The sequence below is a fragment of the Lathyrus oleraceus genome, chromosome 4, assembly GCF_024323335.1.
Source record: "Lathyrus oleraceus cultivar Zhongwan6 chromosome 4, CAAS_Psat_ZW6_1.0, whole genome shotgun sequence".
In the NCBI taxonomy this organism is placed as follows: Eukaryota; Viridiplantae; Streptophyta; class Magnoliopsida; order Fabales; family Fabaceae; genus Lathyrus; species Lathyrus oleraceus.
The window spans coordinates 74,449,019-74,455,522 of NC_066582.1; positions in this window are offsets into that span (position 1 = coordinate 74,449,019).

A 6,504-nucleotide genomic window follows, 5' to 3' on the forward strand; every position below is an offset into this window, starting at 1 on the left:
GAAGGTAGCACCTGAGCAAGGGAGTAGCCGTATACCAGACTACGATTCAGGAATGTACCTGTCCGAAGGTAGCACCTGAGCAAGGGAGTAGCCGTATACCAGACTACCATTCAGGAATGTACCTGTCCGAAGGTAGCACCTGAGCAAGGGAGTAGCCGTATACCAGACTACCATTCAGGAATGTACCTGTCTGAAGGTAGCACCTGAGCAAGGGAGTAGCCGTATACTAGACTACCATTCAGGAATGTACCTGTCCGAAGGTAGCACCTGAGCAAGGGAGTAGTCGTATACTAGACTACCATTCAGAAATGTACCTGTCCGAAGGTAGCATCTGAGTAAGGGAGTAGTCGTATACTAGACTACCGTTCAGGAATGTACCTGTCCGAAGGTAGCACCTGAGCAAGGGAGTAGTCGTATACTAGACTACCATTCAGAAATGTACCTGTCCGAAGGTAGCATCTGAGTAAGGGAGTAGTCGTATACTAGACTACCATTCAGGAATGTACCTGTCCGAAGGTAGCACCTGAGGAGATAAAGGTCTAACTTGGTCGTACATTAAACCTTATCTGAGTTGTCCGAGGACTTGACGGTCTAACTTGGTCGTACATTAGACTGTATTTGCAGAATCTGACTTGAAGGTCTAACTTGGTCGTACATTAGACTGTATTTGAGTGGTATTTGAAGATTTGAAGGTCTAACTTGGTCGTACATTAGACTGTCTTTGAGTTATTGAAGGTCAGAATGGATCGTACGCTAAATCGTATCTGAGTTGAAGGAGTCATGTGTTGAGATGAATCAGGATGGACCGTATGCTAGGCAGTACCTGAGAAGTGAAGGTCCAACTGGGTCGTACATTAGACCGTGTTGGGAGTAGTTGAAGATGGTTAGAATGGATCGTACGCTAGATCGTATCTGAGTTGTTGAAGGTCATAGGTTGAGCTGAATCAGAGTGAACCGTACGCTAGGCTGTATCTGATAGTATTTGCAATAATTTACTGGGGATGGGCTTATAGATGCCATCGTTAGGAGGATGTCAGAATGAATGGTGACATGGAGTATATCCGAAAGATGTAGTTGAATCCTGAATGTAATCGATAAGGATGTCCGTCTGAATGGACCTTTGTTTTGATTGTATCAAGAGGATAATTAACCTGAAAAATAAAGTTAGCTTCATGCTATGTCATGATGCATGAGATGCAAATGTTGTATGCATGCGTGTGCTGTGAAATGATGTAATGAATGAATTATGCGTCTGAAATAACTGCGAACATTGTATGCATGTATATGTTATGAAATGATGTAATGTATGCACTATGCGTCTGAAACGTTCTTCCAGGGAACTCTACTGGGGAGATAACTCTCAGTCTTCTGGTCGGAGATATTTGTATTGATGATCCTTTCTTAGCTGGGGGATACTTGATTTCTGTCTGGCGATGGAAAGATTCAACTGAGCCTGGCTGGGGATGGAAGAGATGACCCATTTGTCTAGTAATGCCAATTTCTTCTGGGGGAATAACTGGCGTTGCCGGGGAATCGAATTAGCAACGGATTCATTGGGAAGCATGGTTAGACCTTCTCCTCGATCCTGAAGTCGTGTAGTAATTGCTATTACCATTCTAGGCATGCATTTTTGGTAAACATTGATCGTATTCAAATGCATAAATCAATTCAAGTTAAATCAATGGACGTTTACGCAAACAAAACAGAGAAAGTAAGACAAAAGCATCTTTTTGGAAATGAAATTGTATTGATTTTGAAAGAGGGCCCATGAACAGGCAAATCGTGTACAAGGAGACAGAAATCCTAGTAAGAGGAAATTGTCAGGCAAACAAAGAGAAGCTATGAGGAAAAATCCTGTTGATTTTAACTCCACTACTGTCATTATGTCTTCAAGCATCTCATCTCCTGCTGTCGGATAGAAGTGATTGGCTTGTTCAGTCCCTTGAACTTGGTTGAAGCTGACTGAGAACGGGACATAGTCTTACGCTTTAATCCCTAATTTTTGCCTGGACCGCCTTTTCAGGTTCTCAGTCCACCAGGATACCCTTTTTTGCCCAAGCCGCCTTTTCAGGTTTTCGACTTGCCGGGTGTATGTTTTTATATGTTTATCCCTGATTTTTGCCCGAACCCTTTTGGTTCGCCGGGATGCCCTTACTTTTGCCTAGGTACGTCGACCTAGCGGGTCTCTTTTATGCGTAGTATTTTTTAACTATGTCTGCGTTCACGGGATGCGGGAACTCTTCGCCATCCATTGTAGCAAGCATCATGGCTCCACTAGAGAATACCTTCTTACTACAAATGGCCCTTCGTATGTGGGAGTCCATTTGCCCCTGGGATCACCTTGTGGTAGAATGATACGCTTGATAACCAAGTTGTCGATTTGGTACACTCGTCTCTTGACCTTTTAGTTGAATGCCTGGGTCATGCGCTTCTGATATATCTGCCCATGACAAACAGCCGCAAGTCTCTTTTCATCAATCAGATTTATCTGATCGAGTCGAGTTTGAATCCACCCATCCTCATCTAAGCCTGCATCTTTCACAATTCTTAGAGAGGGAATCTGAACTTCCACTAGTAAAACGGCTTCCATTCCATAGACTAAAGAGAAAGGGGTTGCCCCTGTCGAAGTGCGGTAACCATGAAGAGTAAAAGGTAACATCTCATGCCAGTCTTTGTATGTTACTGTTATATTCTTGATATTGTTAGCAGCCTCCACGGCGTCGTTCGTCTTTGGCCGGTACGGAGAAGAGTTAGGGTGCTTTATTTTGAACTGCGTGTAGAGTTCAGTTTAGTACCATTATCAGTGATAACTCTTTCAGGAGACAGCAGGTTTCTCAAGTAGATATTTGATAGAATCCATCTTAGAAATCAATAAAGTGGTATGATTCAACAGATACTGTCTTAGTCGGCGAGCAGCCCAAGCCAAAGCACAGCAAGCTTTCTCGGGCTGTGAGTATCTTGTTTCACAGTCGGTACCTTTTGCTAAGGCAGTATATGGCATGCTCTTTTCGACCAGACTCGTCATGTTGCCCCAACACACACCTCATTGAATTTTCTAACACGGTCAAATACACGATTAGAGGTCTTCCTTCAACTGGTAGCATTAGAATTGGAGGTTCTTGGAGATATTTCTCGATTTTGTCATTCATCATTCCATACAATCTCTTGATTTTTTTTTTTTTAGCAATTTGAAGATGGGTTTGCAGATAGTAGTCAAGTGTGGAGTGAATCGGGCAATGTAATTCGAGTGCCCCAAGAAACCTCTGACTTCTTTCTTGTTTATTTCAGTATCCAGATTTACAATTTCAATTGATTCCTCATGCGGCTGTATAGTCTTTTGTAGTACCAGTCTAGCAAGTTCTCTAGGGACTTCACAATCTTCCTCACTTCCATCCTCGGCTTGGTAGATCGGATTTTCAAAGTCATAATGAACAGTAGCAGAGTCATTACCAACAGGATCCAGAGTGGATATGGATCGGCAAATTGTTACGTGAGTGTGTGCAAGAAAACATAGCTTGTTTGAAAAAAATGACAGGAAAGATAAAGAGCGCAATATTTGAATGCAAAAGGTCCATTGATTTATTGAATATGAATATGCTTATGAAAATGACAAACCCTTAAAATTAGCTATTATGCCCCGGGTATAGACACAATGCTTTTGAAATACTAAAATAGCAATAACAATTACTCCCGACTAAAGGAAATCGGGATAGTGTCTTCAGCCTTCCAATTATTGAGTCCGTCACCAATTATTGGGTAGACCCAGCTATCCAGGTCGCAATCGCTATCAGTATCCTCCACAGCATTGACAGTCTTGTCATGATTAGGCAGAGGGGCAGTGATGACATTAGGAGTCCCCGGAGGCTCGAACTCAATTTCCCCAGCGTCGATCATATCCTGAATTTTGTTCTTCAACAACCAACAATCGTTTGTATCGTGCCCGGGGCTATCGGAGTGATATGCACACCTGGCATGGGGATTATAACGAGGCGAAGCAGTGTTGACATTTGCAGGAGGACCTCTGAGAGTGATTAAGTTTACTTTTAGCATACTTTGCAGTGCTTGTGCTAAAGTCATATTGAGCTTGGTAAACTGCCTTCTTGGTTTGTCTGGTCTTTGCTGGAAGTTTTGAGCCGGCGGGGCGGCGATTGTCACTGCTCCAACGGCATGGTCACCATTTTTCTTGTTATGATTCTTTTGACCATACACAGCATTCGATTCATTCTTCCCATGGTAGGACTTTTTACTGCTTGTAGAAGTAGCTGCCTGTAACTTTCCACTTCGAATGCCGCTCTCTACCCGTTCACCTGTCAAGATAAGTTCAGTGAAACCTGACGAGGAACTTCCCAGTAGATGGCTGTAGAATGGGCCAGTCAGTGTACCCATGAACATGTCCACTAATTCTCGGTCAGTCATAGGGGGTTTGACCCTGCCGGCCAGATCTCTCCATTTCTGAGCATACTCTTTGAAGCTTTCTTTAGATCCCATAGTCATATTCTGCAACTGTAGCCGAGTAGGCGCTAATTCAGAATTGTACTGGTACTGCTTATAGAAAGCTGTTGCTAAATCAGTCCAGGTGCGGATGTCAGAGCTCTCGAGCTGATAATACCATTCTAACTGTGTGCCAGACAGACTTTCTTGGAAGAAATGGATCCATAGTTTCCGATCAATGGTATGCGGCTGAATTTTTCTCACATAAGCACGTAGATGCATCTGAGGACAGGACACACCATCGTACTTAGTGAAAATGGGGATTTTGAATTTGCGAGGAATGGTCACATCGGAGACCAGACCCAAGCTTTCGAAATCTAGACCAGGCGCCTTCTGACCCTCCATGGCTAGCATGCGTTCTTCCAGCAATTTGTACTTATCATCTCTTGGAGAGTACTGTTCATTTTCATAGTTCTCATCGTCATCCTCAGGGTTGGAGAAATCAGCGTTCTCTTCCTCTGAGTCATTCTCCGCCCCCTCCTCTGGACCATTCGGGATTCCAAATTTGATTCCCGTAGCCTGTCCTTTACGCCTTCTTCCCGGGTTAATGAAACTCACAGCTTTCTTGTCTTTCTTCTTCTCGGCCAAAAGAGCCTTCAGTTCCTCCTGCCCCTTGGATAAGCTTAGCATCATCTCCTTGAATTGAGCATTCTGAGTCTGGAGATCTTTGACAGTTTGTTCGAGATCCATTTTTCTGTTTGGAGGAAAACCGTGAGAACACTGATCCCTTTAGAGTACCTGTTATGCAATGTTATGTTATGCTATGCAACGTATGAAATGTTTTCAAGGCCTTTTGGAATTTAACTTTGCATAAACTACCGAAAAGGGAAACTTTTTTTTTGTTTTTTTTTTTTTGTTTTTTTTTTTGTTTTTTTTTTTTGTTTTTTTTTTCATACAAAACAGAGCAAAGTTAAATCCCTAAGTCCTTGAAATGGTTAGTTCAATGTTATGATGTCATGATGTTATGATGTTATGAGGTTAAATAAATAACAAGCACAAACAAGTCACACAACCATCATTCCTAGGTTTTAAGGCTTGCATGAGTTCCATAGGTAAGTACCCTCCCCACTGAAGTTTGGTTGGTTCAACCTGTCCTAGAATAGTAACCGGGTTCTAGAAGGATCTCCAATCATTGACCTTCCTTTAAGTCCACTTCAGTGCAACACCAAGTGGTTGACCGAAGCTTCCCTAAAGTCCAATCTCAAAGAGTGTAGTATCGAGTCTCAACCAACTCCAGTCGGAACCGAAGCCAGTTATCTCACTACTTTCTAATGGCCAGGATGAGTCAATTAGGGTTCTAAAGGTCTGGTTAATGCTTTTATGACACCACGCGAATGCCAAATATTTCCTCAACTAACATGAGGAACATCAGGACATCCAAAGTGCCACATTAACCGTAGCCATCATTTTAACCATTCCAGTATACGCCGGATAGTCGCGATGATCTATTGCTACTTACCTAAGGTACACTAGATCCGGGTGTAGGATCTTTCACTCAAGAATACCCAAGCAATCCCTTAAAAGTAAATCAGACAATTTTAAATAAGTGATCTTTTTTAAGGTAACCTCTCTTTTTAAAGTGTCCCCAGCAGAGTCGCCAGTTCTGTCATACGGTGAACTGACTTGGGGTGTTTTTTATCGCAATGTCGCGGATAGCAAGAGTCGCCACCGACTTTTCTTTTATCCAATAAGGAAAGGTGGAAAAGAACAGGAAAGACCTCAATAGATTTTGGGTTCGGGAGGTACATTATACAAAGGGAAGGTGTTAGCACCCTTCGTATCCATGGTTATCCATGGGCTCTTAATTACTGGATCACTTATATTTTTGTCTGAAAAGTGTCGGTGAATTGCTTAAAAAATGTTTGAAAGGGAGTTTAACTTTGTAATGATTCTCGTATGAATGTATACAAAGTGTTTATCTCATTTGATTTTGAAAATGGTTTAGAAAAATATAACTCGGTAATGATTCTAGTATGAATGTATACCAAGTGGTGATTTTCTAGGATTTGTAAA